Below are 26,465 nucleotides of genomic sequence, written 5' to 3'. Positions count from 1 at the left end.
TATACATACTAGTAGCTAAATTCCGTCTAATGTCTAAATAAAATTATCAGACTAACCGGTTTAGGAGTGTGACCAATATGCCGCCCAACATGTACCATGACAAAAGGAAGTAATGGACATTTTTTTTTTCAAAATGCTTTTTGAGTTAAATTAGTTCTTGTGTCTTCCTGCTACTAAATAAAAATACCGCAAAGTTATGTCCCTGAAAAGTTGAATAATCTCATGACGAATACTTGCTTCCTAAATTTTGTACACACAAAGTATAGGACACTCCACAAAAACCACCACAAAAGGAAGTAATGGACAGACAAATTGCCAAATTTTGATGATTTTTTTCACCATTGTTCAAAGTCAATTGTTACTATATCTTACTAATTACCATGGAAATGTTGCTGGTATTAGGAGGGAAATTGTGTCTTTTTTGTATATATAAAAACCTGCTGGGAAATTTAGCTCTCTTGGGAAATTAACATTTTTTCGAGCCCTGCTAATTACAACTAATACCAGTACTTACCTAAACATCAAATTTTCTGGGTATTTATTTAAATATATTGAATAAATTGCTCCAAATTGTGTTTTTGTCCCATTATCTCAAAACATAAATTCCTTTTGTCGTGGTAGGGCAGTATGACTGCACACTCTTATTTGCAGCACATGCCTTATAAAACGGGGACGGACCCAGTTCCTGAGCGGTCCCCAGTTCGAATGTAGGGTGTCACACTTACACCCCAGTTTGGAGGTGATGCACCGATTGCAACAAATGCACCTTATTCCTTACCTTCATATCAGAATGTAATCATATCACATGGTACTTTCAATATAGGTTCTGACACAGCCTGCATTGCATGACCTCATCTGTATTGTTCCACCATTCAACATCACTGATGACCAAAGAAAATGAAAATAGTTATAAAAATCTAAAATATGGTCATAAAAATGATATGCAGTTGAGAGTTGAAAAAAAAAGTATAATATTTGTAAGCTTTTTAATGGCTAGCATAATTCCAAATCTAATGATCCGTGCATGCTGAATTATTGTGTATAATGTAGGAGCACAAAATAGACAAAATTATTTTGAAAGTCAAACCTGATTTTTTTCCCTGTTAAATAATGTACTTTAGAAAATAACAAGAAATGTCTTTAAAAAGACAATGCCATGGATGAAGACCATGTTTCATAATTTGCATTGATCATGTTGATAGTCCCATGATATGCTGGTAATTTGTTTTATGTGTAAACTAATTACGGATGGGACATATTTATTAGTAAATACCACCAAGGATATAGGAAATACAAATTTACTCTTAAAATGTGTGCTAAGTATATCTAATTCAGAATTGTATAACAAAAATCTCCATGCATATCACTCCGACGGAAACGTTTTAGTGCAAAAGTCTCTTTAAATGCTGAACGCTGTGCCTGTGCTCCAAGCTATGTGTGTTTACATTAAAAACAATATCCTGTTGCAACTCATACATGCACATCTAAATAAATTCAGATTACTAGTACTACTATTGATGAATCCAACAGGCCAAGTGATGGTCAGAATTCATTCGGTCATTATACCTGGGATCCATCTGCATCAAACTTGTGAATCGGGTGGATAAAAGCCACTTCAAAACTGCTCTTGTATTGTGTTGTAAACTTTCATCATTCTTTTGTCTACATGCAACAAGGATGACGGAATGCAGTTTAAAATGCCCACCACAGCTGCATCATTTCACATTTCGGGGTGAGCCCCATCAATGTTTGCCATTGAGGTACAGAAATGCATACAATTGGATTAGTCTATGCATCTACTACCCGGGATCTACTACATGTATTTCCATGGTCTATGATAGCATTTTTGATCTAACTTACAGAAAGAAGAGGAACAATTAAGGAGCAACTTTCTTTAAACATACATTTACGTAAATTTACCTTTTCTACTTAGGGTTTATGGTAAGAATTAAGTACGTATGCACTTGATGAGACCATGCTCTGATGTGACGTGGCAACCGTTGGAAAATCTAGAGGTGCAAAGTGAAGCCTTTCCAATACATTTGACTGTCTTGTCCTGTCATACGGATAAGTGGCCTGTACCTTTTAACAACAAATAACAACATAAATTTTAATGTGCAATAATTATGAGCCCTGGGGAGGGTAAAATTGGGGAAGAAATTTTGGCGAGCCAAAAAGGGGGGCGCGGCAAGCAATTTTTGGCAAGCCGAGAGGGGGGGTGCGATTTTGGCACACATTCATGGGGTGCCCTTTTAATAAAACGCTCTAAAAAGGCTTAGGAAAACAGTACGGAAACGCTTAAATATGCAAAATTTCCTAAAATTCTATTTGCACATGACTGTATTGACAGATTGAAATGCAAGTTTAAGCAAACATACATTTATATGTAATAATTAATACTATTAAATTGTATGCCTATGGGGTTTTATGATTATGTCTGACTGCAAGAGAGGGAGATACAAGGAGGACAAGAGATGGAGGGGGAGGGGAGGGAAAGAGAGAGAGAAGGGAGATGGAGAGGAAGAGAAGAGGGGTGAGAGGGAGAGAGGGAGAGGGAGAGAGGGAGAGAGGAGGGAGATGGAGAAGAGAGGAAGATGGAGGGGGAGGAAGAGGGAGATGGAGGGGAGAGGAAGAGGAAGAGGGAGATGGAGGGGAGAGAAAGAGGGAAAGGGAGATGGAGGAAGAGGGAGTAGGAGGCAAGAGACAGAGTGAGAGAGAGGGATGAGGGTTCAAGGGAAATGAGCATTATATGATGCTTAAAAAACATGACCTTGCCATCAAATTTTAAAATTCATACAAGTCTGCAATAATTACAGAACTATGTAAATATTGAGTAAGTATCCAGAAAATAAATTACACAATATGTAACATGTTGAAAGAAAAAAAATGCTTCATTCTAAATTGACCTCAAAAATATGCACTTAATAACACCATATATATACCGGTATATATACCTGAATTATTATACCGGCCGGTACATCATGGTATTATAGCTCCATATACAATTTTCATCACTTATCAATGTGGCAACAAACTCTACACACAATCCAAAGCTGATATCTCAGTACGGTATTTAAACAATACCTAATTAACAGGCAAGGGCAAATGATATTAAATATAATGACACTCACTCACACTGCAATGTAGCCTTGGCACACAGGTTATCCTAGACCATGTTAACGAGCCGTCTACTAATTACACGACTGACTGTTTATTAATTTGTGCCACATGAGCAGCAACATATTCCAGGGTTGCTATAAATAGCCAGCCCAAATTACTGAAAAGTCACCCAATTTTTCCTACTGAGAGTATTAAACTACCAAAAATTGTGCGGGCCAATGTTGAAAAGTCACACAATTCTTTTTATTATAAACTGATTCCTCTATCTAAATGGGACTGCAAATAATTACGTTGCAGTGAAAATCTTCAAAATTAGCCAAATTGGGTAACTATATCATGGAATTGGCATCACTGCTATTATTTTATTTATGATGTATTCAAGAAAAATCTTCAAAATCCGCCCAATTGGGCTACTAAGTTGTGGATTTGATAACACTCGTACATACAGTTTACTTCATATGTTCAATATGTGGCCCTGATTATTCAATATATTGATTAGAACAATCTCAATTTTTTCACACCACAATGAAATCTATGAATATGTTTATACGCAAATTAGGCCAAAACAAAAAACAAGTTTATGAATGTTTTCAGTCATCCAGTTGTAGTACACGCAACGTAGCTTTGCTAAAAATAGTAAGTCCAGTATTTTGATTTAATTCCAAACTTCAAAAAACAAGTTTGTTTCCTGTAGTGTGCATATTACGTTTTTGACGGCTTATTTTACGCATTAGATTTTTTTTTCAAACTGGCCCTTGGCTTGTGCGCGTTATCTAACATTTGTGTGACCTTTTCCACGTAGACTTGTCCCTGGGGAGGGGGAGGGGTGTTAGGCTAGGGCCTTAAAAAATGTTTTTGCTCTTTTTATGGCAAAATATCATCATCCCATTCTGGAAATGTTAAAAAAAAACACCATAGTTTATTTTAAAACCTGGTACTCGATTATAAAAACATCATTATTATTTGAAATATTGAAGTATCAACATTTTGATTTTATCAAAAATAATTGTTTGTTTTTCAAATAGATTTAAAAGCAAATGCTTTCAACTGATTGATAAGTGATTTTTAAGATAGTTGGATATTTATAGGTGATAATTTGCTGATCTGAAGCTGCAACTAGAGCAACTTGTGAGACAACTGTGAGACAACCTTGACCGAGAGGTATCATCTGCCATCTGGATGCCCGAACTGTTCTGAATCTCAGGATGCTTTCAGTTTAGGTCATGTACAGCACACCCCCATGTACCGCTTTTAGCTTAGGTGTGTATAACTGTGTATCTGGGGTGAGGGGGCCAGCAACCTCCCACCCACCCACCCACTATAAGCTGCTGTGACCCACTGATTGTCCCATGTGGTTGTCTTTTATACTATTATAGTGCCTATATATGTGCCTATATCAGTTCTTGACCTGTGTCATCACTCCTCATGGGCTATTGTTCACTCTGGCATTTTATAAAATAAAATAAAAAATTTACACACATCTTCATGATCTTACTTCACTTAAAATGCAGAGCGATGCAACAAATGATGCTCAATCTATTACAGTCACATGATGTTCAATACAATTGCAGATAATCAATTTAAAAAAATCAAAATCCGATTGTTTTTAACAATCGCCCAATAGAAGGTGGGTCCCAAATCCCAATATATGTCAGATGAGATTCAATTTTTATGACCCCCCCCCCATCTCTTTCTCTCTCTCGGTGTGTCCTATAACCTGACCTATGATGACCTACAGCCTTTTTAAATCTCTTTTCCTAACAACACATTATAGAAGGAACATACATTGTGTAATCTTGAGTTTATTTTTTATTCAGTGTTATTTAGCATGCACCGCTGAATAAATTTTCTATAGAGAGTAACAAAGGATTTAAATACGTTTGTGAAGGTTGTCATTCATCCAGGTTTAATAAATATATTCTATTCATGTACTCTACTTGAACATGTTGACTAGAATAAATTATGGTTTGTTATGAAACACACATCTGAGTTAGTAGAATATAGTAAACAAAAATATATACATGTAGGGCTAAAATGATTTACTAAAATGATTTAAAAGCACTTTGTATGTAGAGATATTTTTTTAAGTTCAGGACATGACGTGATGAACATAATTTATGTACTTCATAAATTTGCAACAAAAAAAAGAAGAGGGGTACTGATAAAAATCATGGTATTATACCCCCTTAATCCAGATATAGTGTAATTACTGTAGATACCTACATAGGTAAATTATATACCAAATTAAAGCTCTTAGTGAGTGCTTCAAATTGGTACCTTTATAACTTTTAGTATAGTATGTATACTTCAAAAGTTATAGCAGCTGAACGGAAAAAAAATGTCAGGGTGGAGTCGGCCCATGATATGCTGGCCCATGAAAAAAAAGAAGGTTTTTATTTCAAACTCTAATGGTGACCCGCAGGTCAAATTGCTAGAATTGTACATAAACACACCTAAACAGACACAATGGGCTATTCCAGATGTATTCCGCACCCCCCCCCCCCTATGTAAGCCACTTCCGGAATTCCGGGCTAAATTGACAGCCGGCATTCACCTGTCAGGAAAAACCCATGGAAGACACTGCGGAATTGTGGTAATATGGCCAGCGAATTCACGTAAATGTAAATGTCTTCCATAGGGTTCCAGCTGGAATTAGAACATTTTTTTTTTCCAGCCAGAATTCAAGTAAATGTCTTTCATAGGTTAATCGAGATGGTGATCATAAGTGAAGATTCTGCTGGAATTGGAGCATTTTTGACCATTTGCCAGCCGGAATATTAAGAAATGTGAATGTCTTCCATAGGCACATCATGGCCTTTCACAATCCCCACTCTTTGTTTTTTCGTTTATTTTAGCAGCCGGAATTTCACCTAATCTCAATGTCTTCCATACCCTACAGCCCGAATCTTTGCTAAAAATGACTGCTGGAATTCTAGACACATCTCAATTCCAGCTGGAATTGTATTTTTTTTTTTTTTTTTTTTTCTTAGGGGGGGTGGGGAATACATCTGGAATAGCCCAATGCAATTTGCAGGCAGCAGCTTAATCAGCGCCAATATTGCAACATTGAAACAAACAACTATTCAAACATCCAATCCAACCCAACCACATCCCCCAGTAGGCAATGAGGATAAAGTGCCTTGCCCAAGGACACAACACGTTGGCACGAAAGCGGGCTCGAACTCACAACCTATAGATTATGAGTCGGGCACCTTATCCACTCGGCCACACGTGCTCCCAACTTACAAACATCCTTCTTAATTTACATGGTCTTGGTAAAAATCCTTTTTTTTGGGGGGGGGGTCCACTCCAGGTATTTTACATGTTCAGTGGTGCATCATGGTTTTCCAAGTTTTCTGAAGGGCCAAAGACAAACAAATTCCTGGTAGCCATCATTTTGGCCCTGTGTTACTGTTACCCAGTGTTTGTGCAAAACAATGGCAATTGTACACTACATTTTTAAGACCAAAATTAAGGTGAAAATATGTGTTTACCAGGCCAATTTTCAGTTTCACACTATGGGGGGAGAAATTTTCTTTGGCAAGAGGTTGGTTTTAAGGGTGTTTGAAAAGGCAAAATTATCGTCAAAGTTCTGCAGAATTCTGCACCCTTGCAAGGGTTCAGAATTCGATTCGGGAATAAAAATATCCAATCTTTGCGATCAAAAACACAAAATCACAACTTTAAACATAGTCAGTCCATGTCAAAGTTAGTTGTAGTTGTAGTCCTTGCCCCTATACATATGGTCACATGTCATGAATTGGTCATCTTTTATGTAACATAATGTTTAAAAATAATGATAAAAATATCACCAATTTTGATTCACTTCAACACAACTTTTAATGAATAGCCTACATTTTAGACCATTATAAGTATATATTTCTGGAAAGCTTATATTACAAGGATGCCAAATCAACAAAGTATAACATCATAATACAGGGTGGGTAAGAAATATACAGGGTGGAACATCAACAAAATTAGCATCTTTCTTGTCATGGTAAACCCCATACCGGGTATTTTCTTTTTCTGAAAGAGATGTAGCTCAAAATAAATATGGATTCAGAAAGACATTGCATGGGCCCTTCAAACAAATTAGGCAGAAAAACTTTGGTATCTCTTGCGTTAAACATACAGGGTGGTCAAAAATTGTAAAATAATTTTAGAATTTGTATGACATTATCAATTAATACTTTTTTCCTCCATGTCTGGCATAATTGAATTCCTCATCAAATGTCCTTAAAAATATGTGTACTTTTGAATAAGCAGGGTGTCTCAGGCAAGAGATAGGCTATTTAGAAATGTCAGAGCATTATGTGTACACTTTGTACAGTAACATATAGGGGAAAACTGTCCTAATTAGCATTTAATTAAGCAATTAATTAGTTACATCTTTTGTTACAGTTGATCTACTATGAGGTAGATCTACAGTCCAGGATTATATATGTGCAATTTGTGGTCCATGCTAGTTGTACCTTTTTTACAAAGGTTTGAAGTTTGCCATATTTTCACAATTTTGTGTACAATCCTATGGGGCTCACCCGCCCTGACCCCTCCATTGACACATGTTACATATTGAAGTATAACTCTCAAAGTAGTTGTCCAATTGACTTGGGTTTGTTTGTATTTGATAAAGAACATAATAAAGAACATGACACCAAACTTTCTACAATAGGTATTATACTGTTAGAATAAACCAAGCTTGAAGTGCGAAGAAAGCGTTTTCATGTTACGGCCCCTCCATTTTTGGGTGACCTATTTGTGACATGCGACCATATTACTTGTCACCAATGCGCTATCTATATTCTATCTTGCGGACGCATCCAAGAAAGAGTTTACAATTCTTTTCCAGGAATCTCTATCAGCCATCAGATTTGGGAGGTCATTAATTTCTTGATTGACGTCCCGTGCCACACAGTCAATGTAGTTGAATGGTCTTCTTCCTAGATACATGTTCGTGGAAGCCTCATACAGATGACATCTGAAATTATTTGGTCTTTTGCTCGGTAGCAGTGGCCTGCATATCTGGCTCGCCGTTGAGCGAGGATGGAGGACACATGTGGAACACCATCATGAATAGATCTCTGCTTTGGTTTTACGTTCACGCCAGGATATATTTGAACCCTCAATGCGCTATAATTTTTGAGAAAAATGCAAAAATAGGCACAAAATTGGCCAGGGTGTAGTAGGGGAGATTGGGGTTAGTTGGAACGTGGGGTAAGTTGAAACATTGTATTTTTTCTGACACAAAAAATTAATTTGGTAAAATACTGGCACCTAGTAATAGGTATTAATTAGTAAGGGTCATCCACCAAATTAGCAACAGCACTGATGCCCCACCAGTGTTGGCTTGGGAAAGGAATATCTGTTTTTTGACTTACTGACTAATTTTTATACCCCTCAGAAAAGATCGTTATCTCCATGTTGTTTGAAGATTCAGGGATTATTTTTTGAGTATCATAAGCACTAGTAGTAAGTCCCAGAATAATGTTAAATAAAAGTTTTATTGTATTTCTTCTTTTGCGTAATGAACTTTGAAATGTAAAAATAGGCATAGGGGTTAGTTGAAACTTTTGAGGTGGGGTTAGTTCGCATAGAAAAATATGGTTAAAAATTTGAAAAAAAAAAAATTTGTAACATGTTTACCATTTCTTCAATATTGCTTTAATATGGTTAAAAGCAACAATACAAGCAAAAAGTGCACACAGAAAGTACATTTTATAATATTTTAGGCTTCTCATATTTTGGTCCATGGTGACACTCGTCACCTTGTGTCCAAAGTATTGACCCGCACTCCCACATATTTATTTATTCATTTTTTCACACTGATTGTATGTTTGGGTGCATTCAAGGGAAGTGTAACCCTAACTACACAATAAATAATTATTTTGAAATTTTTACAAGCCGTGTTTCAACTAACCCCACCCTATGTTTCAACTTACCCCAGAGGTGGGGTTAGTTGAAACACTTTTTTTCAAATTTTCAAATTGGATTATATGAATAATCATAAGCAGGTCCAATAAAGTTTAAGGCTGTATTTGTAGCATGTATGTATATGTTTATACTGATATGGTTAGTGTTTCTTGAAAGTAATCGGTTTGCGTTAAAAAGACGATTTTGTGAAAAATGTTTCAACTAACCCCAATCTCCCCTACCCCTTAAAACAACTTTTTTTTTTCTTTTAAAAACGGCTATTCTGCTAGGAAGTTTTTGTCTCAAAAAACAATTTAAAAATTATCGGAAAAGCAAGAAACATACCTTCATAAAAGGCCATGTGTTTTGAGTTGGTAGATTTTTCGGTACTCAAAATTTCCAATTTTTTTCCTCTATAAAAATGCACGCTTTTTGACAAATATAATTGTTTGTTTTACTAAACCCATAAGTACAAGAAAAGTATACATTTCCTGACAGGAAATTAAACAGGGAATCCAAAAATGATATTAGTTTCCCAGTAGGAAGATTGGTTAGGGAGGTAGTGGAAGTTGAATAGCAACATTTTCCATAAAAAATGTTCCATCTTCATTGGGATTGTTTTTTTAAATTATACCCTATGCTGAAAAGAACATCATATTTGAGTTCCTTGGCTCAAGAGCATTTTAAAAATGTATACTTTTATTGTGATACCTGCTACAGGTCTCACTGTGTGCGAACATATTTGAAACACACATTTGAGGCATTTTTTACACACAAACAGTGCAATTTAAGGCATTTTCTGTAATCAAGTCATTTGCACTAGAAATTCACTAAATTCTAGGACAGAGTTACCTTTTTTAGTTTCTAAATAAATTTTGTTCTTTTAAAAAGTCTTTACAACATAAAACAAACAAAAAAAGAATCAAATATATCAATATACCCCCATTTTTATGAAATTTTTAGTTAAATTTACATATCAATCCTCCATATCAATCCTCGGTTCCACCCTGTCAATTTTTCACTAAAATCATAATAACTTGAGAATGGTCAATGCTACATAAAATGTTATGGTATCAAGGTCTCATCAAAAGCTTTAAATTGATACATGTATAGGTAATTTGTCTAGGTACATGTAGCTGACACCCTAGACTTAAAAATAATAATAATTAGCATAAAAATCTTGCACAAAAGTAATGCTCCACCCTATTGGTGTACCCAGTTTAAAACGCATGGCCCAAATCAGCATAATTTCCGTCAGTAAAAAAGATGATCAGATGAGTGGGAAAATGCAAAGAATTTGTGAAACAAAGGATTTTTTAAAAGAAAAATACATCATGTTTTCGAGAAATTCGCCATCTTGAATAAATGCAAAATTGCGTCATGCAGTAAAATACTGTCAAACACGCTTGAAAATGCTTGATACACGAGCGTAAATCAACGTCAGAACGAGCGTACATCAAGCGCTCGTGCTGCGCAAAATTTTAGTTTTGGAGTTTGCATTGAAACGGTTTTGTATTCAGCTCTTTTTACATCAAAAATTTAGATAAAAACATGGATTTTGGAATAAAATAAAGCTTGTTCGACGAAATAAAAGGTATGTTTGTATTCTGTTGGTCTGTGCCACGTCAATTCCAGTTGATGATGCAACTCAAATTTGAGTGAAAGTTGGTTTGATTTTTGCTTGATGATTTCTGTCATTGGTGTTGTGTAGTTGTGTAGGCCGGGGGGGCCTACATTTCGATCGCAAATAGTCAGTGGAATCAAACAAGTTTCTAAGTTTTCAGAATGGAAGTTACTTACTTTTTATATAATGAAAAACCGACAATTAAAGTCCATGTTCGAGTGTTGGTTTTTCCGAAATTGATGATGTTGTCACTCCAGTCTGGAGTGACAACATCAATAGTCTCCTTCACAGCCGGTTTCTATTGTTGATTACAAACCGTGAGCCATGTGAAGCCTGGAGCGACATAATAGCTAAGAACATGTTTAACCTTGATGCGTAAGTTTAATTTGATAAATTCGTAATTTTAACCTTATATAGCTCGGGTGGTCTAAAAGAAAAGATCGCTCGATAACAATGATTTACAATCCGACACCATTTATTTTTTATATTTTTTTTTATTAACAGCATCTTTATAGAGGGTAGCCCAGATCAGTGAACAAAGCACTGCTTTCCACTGGGGCCCTCTTTACATATTAAAATACAAAGTTATAAAAAATATACAAATATTGAATAAAATTTCCTTAATCTTTACAAAGCACTTAAAATACCAAGAAAAAAAGCATAAATTGCACTTTTGAAAATTGCATGCATATCAATAAAATAAAGTCTGCACAAAAAGCAACGCGGCTGCCACAAATCACGCGCCATTTGCTCCAGAACCAAATAGTTGCTCCCACAACATCCCAACATAAAAAGGAAGGACGATCCACCCATTACCAGTGAACATTGCATTGGTCTACCAAGAATTACCGTAGAAGTAGAAGGAGTTGACAGCCCTGGATCAGGTCATGAGTTTTTAGTCCTGCCAGCAAGACTTCAGTCTTTATCATAAACATAATGACATCTACGGACCATCAGTAATCAGATAATGTCATCATGTTAATAAAGATTACTGCTGCATCATGCTCTGTGCTGGAACTAATGAGTTTTATTTAAGCTTACCCCATCATCAGTGATCATGGGGCCCATGTACCCGGCAACTCAGTCATCGACAAGCACCAGCAGCATGTAAAAGAGCATTGCATACTGACACGTTACAAGGTAACATTAATAATACCTTATGACAGGCCTAGTATTTACCAGGAATCTTCTGTCAAATCCACAAGATTTAAGCTTACCCTCGATCATCGTCGTTCAGTTCGCTCGGCAACAGGTGGCTGTCTCTGCAACAGGTGTTTGTTGCAAACTCGACCTTCTAACAACTCGACAAACTCCGAACAGCTCCGACTCGATCTCGAACTCCAACCTGCTGCTTAGACTAAATCCGTCAGTCTCCTAACCTATGCGCACGGCCGCTTCTCTGTGCCGGTTCGGAGACTGACAAAAATATAGCGCATAGAGTGTAGCAGTAGAATTTGACCCTACGTCATGAAACGTCACCTCATGAATATGGATTTTTCAAGCATATAAGATCGAAATTCACTTCGGCGATGCGCTGGCTCAGTTTATTTTTACTGTCGCTTAGATGTAAATTTCGAATGTAATTTCCCTAAAAAGATAACTTTTACTAATCTTTCTTGACTTTCAATGAAGCATGTAGAAACTTTGAGTAAGTGGGCACACCTGGACTCCACTTGGGCATATACAGTGCTCAATTTTACGTATATTTGAAGGACACTAATATCAAATCCTTTGTCAACCTTTAGACAAGAACTGTCCAGCACGAAATGTCCCATTGCAATTCATCCACAAAAGTTGCCAAAATGGGGTCATTTTTTGTTTAATTCAACACAGCATGAACATTTTGGAATGTATAGGCCTCACCTGGTACCAAAATGGAGCTAAGAATATTCTCCATGCTGCTAGACTATTTATAAGTCCACAGGTTATTTTGTTAAGTCGCGTGAAATTTTTAAGTGCCAAGTTTTTTACTTCTTTTCTGTGAGTTTACTGTGTCAGTGCACTGTTTTGACCAAAAGTTAACTCTTTCTTCTATCCGTACATGGACTAGCGCCATCCATTTTAACTCACCAGTCCCAGGAGTATTCTTGTACTATTTCTGGAACTAACAATGTCAAATACATCATGATAGGTCAAATATCAGGGTCGCGAATCTAAATTATAGTAAAAGTTTTGGTGGAACTACTAGCTACTCGCTGAATTCTCAGTGACTAGCAGCTACTAGCCTCCAACACATGCATTCGCAACGCGCATGCGTTGTATGCAGAAACAGATGACTGCAGACATAGGTTAGTAGCTGTTAGTGGATTGGTGTAATATGAGCTTGCATCTAAGCTGTACTGGACTCTCGTTCATTCAAGGTTATGAGCTTCACTATACATTGTACATGCATTTTGCTAAATAACTTAAGTTGACATTATCAATAAAAGGATTTGATATAATATCGTAACCGGGGATGGCACCATGCAATGCATGCATGCTATACACACATGCACATAAATGTGTATTGAAAACTGCAGGTGCTCCTGAAAATGTGAAATGACATGAGCCTGATCGTCAAAATACTTCTCCACCGCCCTGCACATTAATGGCATCTGCAACCTGACATACCAGAGATGAATGGGTGAATACTGAGTCTGAGATTTGTGCCGTTTGTGGTAAGTTTACTCGAACTGTCAGAAGTCTGAACTGTCACTTCAACTGTTGAGCGTTGTAATGTATGGTTGTACTGCTGGTTTGTTTAATACTGGCATCATAATACTAATCATGGCGTGTCCGTCCGTCTCTCTGTCCGCTGCGCTATCACGTGCGCGTGGCTTTCGCCATCGCGTGCGTATCGCGTCGAAGCTATCGCGTATCGCGTCGGCGAAACTATCGCGTAGTCTTGCGGAGTATACCCACGGGCGTCATGGGCGTAAAGCGAGCATCGGAAAGCATTACAGTGTGGTTAATCGTGCAGGTGCATCTCATCGGATTCCAAACGGCACACGTGCAGAGGCCTATTAGTAGTTTAAAAGGTCAGGGCAAGTAGGCCTATATGGGTAACGGGTGTTGGGTAATGAGAGATAGTCACAAGAACCACCCAACCCGAGAACCGCGAAATCTAGTTATATATAAGGCGGAAATTATTCGGGTTTTGTTACTGCGTGCGTCAATAAAGTCCCAACTCACGCTTGCGTAAATTTACATTTAATATTAAGCGTGCGCCAGTCACGCATTGCTTCACCGTGCCATTTGTACGTGTCTGCAAGCCGAGCGGCACATCACTGAGCGGCAGTGGCATGACTCTGAATGGCACTCTTTCCGCGTAGCACCACTCCAACAATTGTATTTTGTTCTCATACGACACCGCTCTGAATTGATTTGGAACTCTTTGAAACCAGGTCACCAAACTCAAGGTGTAGGGTCTTAATAGTGTGCGCATTTTGGTGATTGCAACAAATTATCAAATCACAGGTACCGTATTCGTTCCATTGCCCAGGGCGCTTAACAAAATCATTTAAAATCATTTTGGGTGGGTGCTGATTTTTTACATTTCTTAGGCCAAGAAGATGTAAATAAAGGTCCAAAATATTCATCTATCATCGTGGTGTGTCATATGTTTCAGATTTGCATGGGCAGAACTAATAATGTAATATTATCAGTTTGCTTGATGTAAAGTCACTACAAATTATGTAGGTTGGCGGTTAATGGAACAAATACGGTAGGCCCTACGGCACGCCAACCTAATCCTTCAGCCGCAGAGCGTACACATACAATGGTGATCTGTTGGAGGTGGCACACTGAAAGTAGGCCCAACTGATGTTAACTATCAAACTTGAAGCAAGTAAAAAAAAAAAAAAAATACTATGGTCAATGTTTATGAATTCTAAAAATAGGCCTAAATGTAAATAAACCAAGACTACTAAATGTTTTGTATTGTTTGTTTTTTCAGTACACAACATGACTGTACAGTATAGTGTTCAGCAACTTGAAGTTTCACAACTCGGATGACAATCAATTATCAGGTATGTACAAATTAAACAACAAAAAACATTGTGAGAGAAAGATATGATCACTTCCATATTGAATTTTGAACTGGAAGTCATGCATACAGGGCAACAGTTTTGTGTTATTTAGACCAAAATGTTTTGTGTTTATTAAGACAAAAATGTAAACCAAATAACCAATGTAGGCCGAGTATGCCCGCAGGGGGGCAGAGTGCCCCGGGCTTTTCCCCTGACAAAAAATGGAAGAAAAAACTACCTTTCTGACAAAAAATGAAAGAAAAAACTGCCCCTCTGACAAAAAATGAAAGAGAAAATCTGGAGGACAAAGGAAAAGAAAAGGGGCAAGGAGCTCCTTTCCACCAATATTCACCCTGATCATGGGCAAAAATAGTGTAAAATGCATGAATGGTGTTGTTACATGTGCAAAAACAACAACATTTTAACTGTTCAAATGAGGGGCCTTCATGAGGCCTCATCGTACCACTTCCGCATGAGGCCTAAAAATGTTTGATCGGCGTAGCCCGACCGACCCCCAAAAGAGTCCCGACCCTGACTTTTTTTTTTTTTTGCAAAATGAAAAATAAATGAATTAAATTTTTTTAAAGAAGAAAAGTTCAGCTAAATGGGTCATCTGGTTACGCCAATCAAGCAATTTTTTATGCCTATTTCAACAACTTTAGAAATTGGAATGTGTTACGATTTTGAAAGCCAACATGCTGTAATACCGTACATCAGGCCCGTACGCAGGATTTTTTTTGGGGGGGTGCTGATTTTAAAAAAGTGGACTTTTCCGCAAAAATTTGGACCTTTTTTGGCCCAAAAAGCGTAAAAACCCTGATTTTTTTCAAGGGGGGGATTTTGTAAAAAGTGGACTTTTCTGCAAAAATTTGGACCTTTTTTGGCCCAAAAAGCGTAAAAACCCTGATTTTTTTCAAGGGGGGGCGATTTTGTAAAAAGTGGACTTTTCTGCAAAAATTTGGACCTTTTTTGGCCCAAAAAGCGTAAAAACCCTGATTTTTTTGCTCGCTACGCTCGCAAATTGTCTTATTTTGGGACTTTTTGTATACTTTTGCACATTTGGGGGGGGTGCAACCGCACCCCCCCTGCGTACGGGCCTGCCGTACATGATTGCATATCAATATTCTTTACTTTTATTGATTTAGTGTTCTTTTTTGTTGTTATTTTGCAGATCAAGAAGATGGATTTCAACTATAACAAATTTTGCCTACAGCAACAATGGATGAATGATTAGCAAGCAATGGGTGCTGGCATTTTGCTGAACTGAAAATATGAAAAAGACCAATTGTAACATTCACAATCATTGTTTAAGAGAGTAATTTTGTAACTCTTAATTCACATTCCTCCAGGAGTGAAATTCATACCGTAGTTTTCCTTACTGATGTAAACAGTAACAGTATCCTGCAGGGTTCATCAAAAATAAATGAAATAAAAGATTGGGTCAGATTTTTATCCAAGTCCACCTCATCTCAGTCATCTGAGTCAGAGCGATTCCATTTGTATCCAGGTCAGTCAGCCATTTCCGAATTCATCAAGTGTCTGAGTCTAGACTCGAATCCAAGTCCAACAAGACTATGGCAGATTTCATGCTCATAATCGGAAGTTACAGATTTTATATTAAAGATTCCAAAAAAATTGCCACCAATCCCATTGTAGAGGATCAGTCACAAAAACAGGAGTTATATTCCTTGTAACTCTACAACCATACATTGTGAATCGTGATCGCAATGCATGTAGAGTCACATGTATTAAAATACCTTGGGCGGGTGTTGTTTTCTTATGAATAATGATTATTTTTCATGATTTTGTTGTTTATTATGTAGGGTGTCATTTTGGGTAATTTACTGCCCGGTACCAGGCGCATTTTTTAGGCGGGTAACCGGTACCCAAAATTGCAAAAAAAGTTATTTATTTTTTCGGTTTTGTAGTGTCCCTGGACCTAGACCTAAATGCTAGGATCATTCATGGTTGACCTAAAAAAACAATGTTTTGTGTTTTTAATATGAAAATTTATACTTTGTTTTCATGTCATACTCTATTAATGATATCAAAAATGCACAAAACATTGTGCAAATTTTTTTGGGTCAACCATGAATGATCCTAGCATTTAATTTTAGGTCTAGGTCCAGGGACACTGCAAAACCAAAAAAAAAAAAAATTTCGAATACCGGGCAGTGTAATCTCGGCGGGTACCCATGAGCCCGGCCCAAAAATGCCAGCCTTATTATTATGTCAATGCACCTATTGGGTTGATCTGTGTTTATCATTACCCAGCTTTTTGGCTGTCCGTGCTTCTTGCCATGTGCATTCACTTTCTTCTGGACACAGATCATCTCCATGTACCGTATTTAATTTTAAAATAACTTTCATAATGTGTGATTTGCTTGTATGAGCAGTAGTTGATTAAGAGCAGGGCTGGTAGTTATTCTCTTTGTACCAGAGATGTAAGTTTTCGGGAAATTTCCTGGGTTTGTTTTGGTTTGGTTCTTTTTCGTGGAATTTTCATGCCTTTCACAGGAGTTTTTTCGTGGCTTACATCTCTGTCGTGTGTCTTTTCCCCCCACCAGTCCCAAGTACAGGGAATAAAAAAGGAAAAAAGAATTTAAACACCTGTTTTTATCTTTTTCTAAGTTTTATGATTAAGAAATAAACAATAAAAAAAGTGCACACTTCACAACCGGCTCAAACTGCACCACTAATAATAACAAAGAAAAAGTGGCATTTTATTATTAAAAACATGCAAGAAATCATTAATGTTGTGACCAGATTGACTCTTCTCTTACAATATATCATCACTTCCCTGATCATACAAAGTGACAAACACAACAACACTCCAACCCCTTCAGATGCTCCTTTTTTGTCTGAATTCAGTTCCTAAAGTTATGTAATGGGACTACTCTGCACTGCACACCCCTACCAAGATTTTAGTTCAGTGCTCGCACCACAGAACCAGTCACACAATGAGTCCTGAATACATACTTATGAAGAAGCAGCTTAGTAATTCGGGCCATGACTTAGTAACTCGGGGCCGAGTTACTAAATCGGGCCCGACTTAGTAACTCAGGGCAACGCTTTAGTAACTCGGGCCCGACTTAGTCACTCGGGCCACAACTTAGTAACTGGGGGCCTTGACTCAGGAGGTCGGGGTCCGAGATAGTAAGTCAGGGCCCGAGTTACTATCTCGACGCCGGGTTACTAAGTCGGGCCCCAAGTTAAAACACATACCGTATCTCGGGCCCCAAGTTACTTAGTAACTTGGGGCCCTGACTTAGTAACTCGGGGTCCGAGTAAGTAACTTGGGGCCCGACTTAGTAACCCGGGTCCGAGATAGTAACTCGGGCCCCGACTTAGTAACTTCGGGTCCGCGATAGTAACTCAGGGCCCCCACTTAGTAACTCTGGGCCCGACTTACTAACTCGGGGCCCGGCTTAGTAACCCAGGGTCCGAGATTTTTATTTTCTTTCATGTCACTGGGGCTCCGTGAGACATATGACCATCCATCAGGCACGTAGTAAAAAGGATAGAAGACGGAACCTAAGCTACTAAGGGTGGAATTGCACCACCACCAACTTATGCAAGTTGACCACTAGTGCATAGTGTAGTGCTAGAAGTTACATATTAAACCCTTAAAACACATACCGTATCTTGTGCAATTGACATATTCAAGGTCTGTGACCCGATTGACAGCCTCATCCCCAAGTTGAGATTTTTATACCATCAGAAACCTGAATTACCTGATACTACATCACATTAAAATGTATTTAACTTTACTGCGCGATATCGTTTGCAGTGCGGCACCGCACCGCATCGTACTGCAAACGATCGCAAATTTGCGGTGGTAGTATGAACGGACCTTCATGATAAGATCATGATGTACCGTACCATAAAAAGGTGTGACATAGGCCTAGCCCTAGCTGAGGCTAGCTCTAGTATTAGACTTAGAGCGCTCACTTTTTGGGTATTAGTTCCAAGGGAAATGAAGAAATCCTTGTGACCAGATCCACAGTACTCACACATTAAGGTTTGTTCATACTACCACAGCATTTGCGATGCGTTGCTTTATGCAGTGCGTTGTCAAGACTGCAAACTACTGCATTGCGATATCGCAATGAAGTTAAATACATTTTAACTTGACCTCTTGACGAAGTTGCGTTGAGTTGCGGCAAAAAAGTAATCGATATATCGGCATCACAAAGCAACGCATCGCAATGCGGTGGTAGTATGAACAAACCTTTAAAGGTCCGTTCATACCACCACCGCATAATTTGCGATGCGTTACTTTATGCGCGCCGATATATCGATTACTTTTACCGCAACTCAACGCAACTCGCACATTTCCAAGTTAAGGTTCGTTCATACTACCACCGCATTTGCGGCGCGTTGCTTTGCGATACCGATATATTGATTACTTTTGCCGCAACTCGACGCAACTCGTCGCATTTCCAAGTTAAAATGTATTTAACTTTATTGCGATATCGCAATTGCAGTATATGCGATGCGGCATCGCACCGCATCGCAATGCATGCAATTGCGGCGTAGTGTGAACGAACCTTTAAAATGTATTTAACTTCATTGCGATATCGCAATGCAGTATTTTGCAGTACGATGCAGTGCGACAACGCACCGCATCTGCGATGCGTTGCTTTTATGCGATGCCGTTCATACCACCCGCATAATTTGCGATGCGTTACTTTATGCGATGCCGATATATCGATTACTTTTTACCGCAACTCAACGCAACTCGTCACATTTCCAAGTTAAGGTTCGTTCATACTACCACCGCATTTGCGATGCGTTGCTTTGCGATACCGATATATTGATTACTTTTGCCGCAACTCGACGCAACTCGTCGCATTTCCAAGTTAAAATGTATTTAACTTTATTGCGATATCGCAATTGCAGTATATGCGATCGCGCGCATCGCAATGCATGCAATTGCGGCGTAGTGTGAACGAACCTTTAAAATGTATTTAACTTCATTGCGATATCGCAATGCAGTATTTTGCAGTACGATGCAGTGCGACAACGCACCGCATCTGCGATGCGTTGCTTTGCGATGCCGATATATCGATTACTTTTTACCGCAACTCAACGCAACTCGTCGCACTCAAAGTGAAAATGTATTTAACTTTATTGCGATATCGCAATGCAGTTCTTGCAGTACGATGCAGTGCGACAACGCACCGCATCGCAAAGCAGCGAATCGCAAATGCGGTGGTAGTATGAACCGGGAGTATGAACGGACCTTAAGGTTCGCTCATAACTTCATACTACCACCGCATTTGCGATGTGTTGCTTTATGATGCGTTGGTGCCGACGATCGTGACACAAGTTTTACTTTCATATTAGACCATACATGTACAACTACAAGAACTCCAAAATCATTTGAATTTCAGTAGCCTTCGGTCGCAGCAGGCCTAAATGTCGGGCCTAGCTGTGCAGTCGTACATCACATATAGTTTTAACATTAAATTATGTATATAGGCCTACTAGGCCTAGGCCATAAAGTAGTCACAGACACTATAGGGGCCTAGTATGATTGAAAAGAGTCCTGTACTCCTAGGCTATATTTTTCACCCAGCCATGTGTCAGTGATGTCAACGCATTGTGGAGGCTATTTTCACTTACACATCAGCAATCTATGTGGTGTCCTTACTCGTGTGCAGGTGTACCCGGTACACCAGCAATTTCATGGTACATGTGGTACGCTAGCTATTTGATCTTGAAGCTGCGCCCAAATGCAATGAAATGCGCAGTCATGTCACTGACATCTACTCACTTCCACATCACAGGTTGCAAAATGGTAGAACTATGGACACCAATATGGCAATAATATTTTTGTTGAAAACAAGTCGGTCTGGTCAAACACATTAAACATCCGGGATGACATGATATTCATAGGCCCTAATCCTTTCCCTTTTAAAGTAATTTATTATAAGCTGAAGCTTATACTCAGTTTTGTGAGTAAAGATTTTTACACACTGCACTGCGGCCTCGGCATGATCAGTCTCAGCAGTCAGTATTCTCAGGGCCAGGCATCAGAAACCCGATAATATTGCATGCTTGTGCATAAGCTTTCTTGCAGATCAGGCATGCATACAATGCATAACTATGCAGGTCGTTTGACAAAGATATTTCTCGGATAATCATCCATAATTAATACCTGACTAAGTTGACGGTAGATGAAAACTTGCATTCGGCCTACATGATCATGCCCGGGCCTACCCGGGGGCCTACATGATCATGTCTGTGTCTGAAAACACAACCCGGCCGGTTCTGCACCGGGGTTCTGCATGCCCTTTTACTGATGATGAAGCTATTCTGAACAAATAAATGTAGCGATTCCTCCAAAATAATCATGAAATACATGATTAAATGGTTAAATTACGATCACCAACGACACAGTTTATGTAAACAACTTCACGTGTGTGATGACACGATCCCGGCACAATAAACCTGTACCGCTGATATTTATGACAAAACAGGACACTACTGCGCACGCTCAAATGGCAGGAATCCTGCCAGAAAGTGCTACACTTTTTAACACACAAGTTTTGTCAGGCCCTATTCGCGGCCGAACAGGATTATGGGTAAAAACGAACAGGATTGTGGGTAAAGTAGGACGCCGCCGCGATAGGGCCTGACGGAGGTAGGCTACCTGCTGCTGACTGGGTTGCTGACAACTCGGTCTATGAGCAACTCGACCTATTCTAAGGGATGGTAGAAATAATGTGTACCCCGGGGTGGTGAATTATAGGGGGGGGGCAAAGATTTTTGGCAGGCCAAAAATAAAGGGGATGGCAAGCATTTTGGCAGGTCGAAAGTGGGGGTGTCAAGCGATTTTGGCAGGTCATAAAGGGGGGGTACGCGATTTTTGGCACAGATATTTTGGGCACCGTTTCTATATGGTCATTTTCACAGTATAGGGTGTAACTTTTGATTTTTAGGGTCAAAATATGTTTCTGTTTACTGAAATCATGCATAGAAGCAACTTAAATTCCAGTAAAATAATGTTTCAAGGCTTAAAGGAGTATTTCGTGATCCTAGCATCCTCTTTTTATGACATTTTTCAGTACGTATCCACGAAAAAAGCCTATTCCCAAAATGTCAGTTGATTCCGATTTTGCGTTTGCGACTTATAATATGCATGATTATGTGTATTACACTGCTCCATAGACAATGCGTTGTAATTTCGTTCTCAGTGCACCAGAACGAAATTCAAATTTCACGATATCTTTGCAAAACTAATTAATCTGCAAGAAATATTTTGTACATAAACATTATGTAGCCAGAGGTTTCCAGTGATATAAAAATCTCAACTTTTTTTGAGAAAAGTGTTGGTTTATAATAAAAAATTTGACATTTCCATAACATTTTGGTTAAAATCTAAGAAAAAATGTATTTTACATATAAAGCTCAGAAAATTATGAAATGAAAACTGGATGGAATACAATGTGAAATTCCATTCCAAAGTATACCAACAGATATATACCGTGTGTCGTAAGTCTGTTCCTCCCCCATAAGAAAACCACTTTAACATGCTTTAAATTAAACTTACACAATTAATTTGATATTAATTAGTTACTGGTTATTGTTTTAGATTAATTAAAATGTCACTTAGCAATTTATTTGAAGTTGTTGTCTCCTTATGGTCAATAACCTCCGAAGGTATGCAAACCTCGGTTATTAGGGACCGATCGTTATTTACGGCAAGGGGGGGGGGGGATGGGTGTTTTGGCAAAAATATCGACAAAAAATTTCGCGTTCCCCCCTCGCGTCCGCTCAAAATTTTCGCGTTCCCCCTTGTTTTCCCAATTTTCTCCATTTAAAATTTAACAATCCCCCCTCCTGGTTCAACTAAAAATTTCAGGTTCCCCCCTCAAGACCACAAAAAAATTTCGTGTTCCCCCCTAAATTTACCCATTCCCCCCTGCCATAAATAACGATCGCTCCCTTATTGTCTTTCCATTGAAATCCGAGGTTTACAGACATGTGAATCCGTCAAAACCTACAAAATTAGCTCTAAAAATCTAGAACAACGGCCGGCATATTGTTTTTGCAATGCGTCTTTGAATTCATTGCAGCTAGTAGCCCAAAGGCAAAAAACAGAGGGGGTACTTCCATATTGATGCTACGCTCCATGGGAAGTCGGAATAGGCGGAAAGGACTTACGACACACGGTATACCATGATGTTTTGCTGTGTTTGTAATTGCAGTTTTGAAAATCTTTAACATCAAGTGTCATTTACAATGGAAATTTCCCAACCTTAAATTTTTAAAGTTTTAATTGGGTTCCTAAAATAATTTGAATGTCTAACTTCATGTACAAAATACTACTTGATAAAAGGAACCTCCCAACCAAGTTTAATAGAAATTGGAGTTATTTTTTAGAATTGGCAAATCAAGAGATTTGTGTTTCGGAGACTTCAGTTAACAACACAAGTGATCATAAAAGTAAAATATTTGGCTAACTACTACAAGTTGGCATGAAAAAATAGGTAAAAAATATCACAATTACCAATTTTCATGCTTGTTGCTTCTATAAAGTATTGAATTTCAGTTGTCACAAAAAGTAAATTATCACAGCAAGTCATGATTTTTCGTTTCGGAGGCTACATGTTAACAATGGTGAAACATTGCAGAAGTATAGTTTTTTTAAAGAACACTGTTGGGATCATCTAAGCTGTGATTTTCTTGTGTGTATTGAATCAATAATTCTATGCCGCAGATATTGTAGATTTATCACACTTAAATTTTTTCACCCATTTGTTAAGTATGGTGTTAACTTGCATGTGAAGCCTCCGAAACAGGGTTTCTTGGGTATCAGTATATTTTTCAAACATTAACCACAAACAATATCAACACTTTTTTTAAATTTATGACATTCTGCACATATAAAGTAACATTTACAATGCAGATATCAGTATGAAACACACCAATTTAGATGTGCAAAGATGATAATTAATCTTATTGTTGTTTCAGAGACTTCATTTGTTTCAGAGGCTTCAAGTGTTAACGGAAAGTTTGTATAATGGGCCCCATTTTCAAACGGTGATGTATATCTCCACTGTTTAAAAACAAGTGACTTAAGGGATCTAAAATGAGCGTTTATTGCGTTTCGACAGTATTTTTTGAGGGACATGAGAGCACCTTAGACCAATCGAATTGCATTCTGAATACGAAGCATGTCTTTCTGATATCAAATAATTTTCATTTTTGAAAATCACAATATAATACAAATTTTATGACAAATTATAAAATTTGATATTTTTCAAATTTTGACATATAACAGTCCTCGAAGTAAATTATATAAATCTAATGATATATTCTTAAAGTGTATGTAGCAGGAGGAAAAGCCGACGGTCAATTGAAAATTTTGACCTTTCATATTGAAGATATGGATTTTTTTTCCCAAAAGACCTAATTTTTTTTGGTGTTTTGGGAAAAAAATCCATATCTTCAATACGAAAGGTCACAATTTTCAATTGATCATCGGCTTTTCATCCCACCTACATACACTTTAAGTATAAATCATCAGATTTATAAAGTTTACTTCAAGTACTGTTAAATATCAAAAATATCAATTTTAATGATTTGCCATAAAATATGTATTAAATTGCGAATTTCAAAAAATCAAAATTATTTGATATCAGAATGACATTCTTTGTATTCAGAATGCAATTCGATATGTCTGATGTGCTCTAATGTCCCAAAATAAATACTGTCCAAACGTTCATACCCCAGCCCTTAAGGATCTACTTTGCTACATTTTGATAAATAGATTGGATTAATATCTCTTGTATTTATATTTGCACAAGCTAGCTGAACAGTTTGTTTCGGAGGCTTCAAAAGAGTTAACGGAAAATCGCCTCTATGAAGTCAAGATCATCATTTAGAATATCTTATTCATTAAGTTTAACATCTACTTGACTTTGTCCATGCTTAAAATGCATTTTATATGGTATAATACCATCAGACCTAAGCTCACATGACTGTTAACCTGACAGTTTCGTCTGGTCGACAGAGTTTATCAGGAGCCTCCAAAACTGTCATTATTAGGCATTAGGCAGTTAAACTTAGGTTGTGATTGAAAGAAAACCAAACCAATTTACCATTTGATTTGTAAGAAACTTGATGATCTTCAATAATATCCAAGAATAATAGTTCATATATTGTCTAGTCTACCAGGTCAGTTGTGGAGATTTCTACAGCTATCTGTCTTCTGACACTTGCAGAATACACTGCATTTTATCATTGCTGCACGGCAAGGACAGGTTACACGAGCACATTTGCCGCAATGACACACCACACTCCAACATGGCTCAAATGATCTCCATGATGTCGAAGGAAGAAGGTTTCCATTCTCATGTAGAAACCCATAGTCTAGTGGATCTAGATCTGCTGTTTGGACGTTGAGTTGCGTATCCAGAACATGCATGGTGGCATATGCATTGAAGAATGCACGGTAGATGTGAGGTTCCAAACCTTTACATGTTGGTGGTAGATTCTGGTGTGAAGCTGACTTTGAGAAGTGAAACTGATGAGCTCTGAGTTACAGAAAATTACTGGACTTGTTTCCAGCATCTATGACTTGCACCAAGTAATGTTCTGCCTGCTGGATAGAAGAAGGACCTAGTGGAGTTGTTGCGCCAAATCCTTGCAAGTAAACCACAGGGTTGGCCTTAAGGGCTGCTTTCTTTGTGCCTATTTTACTGGTGATGTCACATCCTGTGAGGCTATGTAGCGCAGGAAGCACTGTGCACATCTGAGGGCCCAATCTTGCATACAGAATGTGGAGAGGTACAAAACGGGTAGTGTTGCCTCTCCCTGCTCTTACCCACAGTTCCTGAAGACCCTCGTGAAGAAAGGTAGCCATATAAAACAGCAGGGCAACTGTTACATCAGTATCGTTGGATATAACAACACATGTTTTGTGACCAGCTCGGACACAATCTAGGACATTGCATGGGTATACGGAAATCTGCCTCTTCAACTCGAGACTGCAGGTGCTGCATGTTATATTCTGTTCCATTATGGATCTTTATACACTTCCATTTGCCACTGTCAATGCATAGCTGGCTAAGAACAGTTGGCTCTTTATGTATTTCCATGGACATATCACGCAAGAATGCATACACTAGTGTTTCCAGCAGCAGTTTATTTTGGCTTGACGGCCAGAACGTTGACATGTCCTTTGGAATTGGTGTAGATAGCTCAATTGAGCTCAGTACCACTGGAGTTGCGCTGCATCTCCTCAACCTCTCTGTATCTTTCACCGATGGGTCGTCATGGAAAATATCAAAGATATAATCACATCTGCCATGGTGATGATACAGGGAGGTTGTTTCTGCAAACTTTGAGAGCAGATCAGAGAAACTTGTAAGTCCTGATAGAGGCACTCTGCGGATTGCTGCCATGACATCAATCAGGAAGGCTGAATCATCTTTATGCCGGTAGCAATAGTCATCAGGCTTGAGGGTTTCCTCTAATTCCCGAACAAGTTGGCTCTTTTCTGGTTTGGTCATTAAACCGTCACCACCAAACATCAATGGGGAAGGTACGACATCATAATAGATATCAGAAGATCAACAGTGCCAAGACCTCTATCTCTAGCCACTTCGATGGATTTGTCAGTCATATTCATGGCTGCGATGACTTTCTGGACTGTTCTCTTGGGCTTTTCTTTGATTGAGGCCATTGTTTTGAGATTCCCTCTGTGAATAGTGTCTCTCAGTTTTACAGATTTCTTGATTATCCTTTCACTGTGGAAAGCCTGGTATTTGTTCTTCCCCTTTTCAGTCGCA

The 26,465-nt window shown here is 38.2% G+C and overlaps 1 protein-coding gene and 1 long non-coding RNA gene across 2 annotated transcripts in view; one reads left to right on the top strand and one right to left on the bottom strand.

Annotated features, from left to right (window-relative positions):
• Positions 1–11,983, bottom strand: part of LOC140138765 (EF-hand calcium-binding domain-containing protein 4B-like) — a 79,047-nt gene extending 67,064 nt beyond the window's left edge. Inside the window, 3 exon segments of the mRNA XM_072160531.1 lie at positions 779–881; positions 1,921–2,082; positions 11,872–11,983. The gene's annotated coding sequence lies outside the window, so the exon portion shown is untranslated.
• A 1,116-nt stretch (positions 11,984–13,099) lies between these two features.
• Positions 13,100–16,329, top strand: LOC140139497 (uncharacterized). Its single transcript, XR_011857145.1, has 3 exons — positions 13,100–13,311; positions 14,589–14,661; positions 15,833–16,329. It is a non-coding gene; the product is annotated as an uncharacterized lncRNA (long non-coding RNA).
• The last annotated feature ends 10,136 nt before the right edge of the window (positions 16,330–26,465 follow it).

Source organism: Amphiura filiformis, chromosome 18 (assembly GCF_039555335.1).
Source record: "Amphiura filiformis chromosome 18, Afil_fr2py, whole genome shotgun sequence".
Classification (NCBI taxonomy): Eukaryota; Metazoa; Echinodermata; class Ophiuroidea; order Amphilepidida; family Amphiuridae; genus Amphiura; species Amphiura filiformis.
Note: the sequence above shows the minus strand (reverse complement) of the source record. Positions and strands in the feature narration are given on the sequence as shown.